The sequence below is a fragment of the Carassius auratus genome, chromosome 20, assembly GCF_003368295.1.
Source record: "Carassius auratus strain Wakin chromosome 20, ASM336829v1, whole genome shotgun sequence".
Classification (NCBI taxonomy): Eukaryota; Metazoa; Chordata; class Actinopteri; order Cypriniformes; family Cyprinidae; genus Carassius; species Carassius auratus.
Window position 1 is genome coordinate 21,824,624 of NC_039262.1, and position 352 is coordinate 21,824,975.

Genomic DNA, 352 nt, shown 5'->3' on the forward strand with positions numbered 1-352 from the left:
TTTAACATTTATCCTCCTAACTAACTTTTTTTTTCTTAGCGCTTATTTTAAGGCAGCGGCTATTTGCACTAAATGTAAATATCTATACAGACTATTTAGTGCATACTAAGTGCACATAGCAATGCTATTTTCATTAAGTGAAGGATTGCCTTCTATGTATACTGCTCAATGCAAATAGTGGCAGTTATTTACACCTGAGGATTGTAGTACATTATAAAACAGTATGCAATAATAACGTACTGGTTGTAAATTATAATTTTAATTCAAATGATTAAATGGATGTCACCTTATTGGGACAATAAAACCATATACCTAGACCTAGCCTAACCCTACCTGATACTTAAATTTCAAC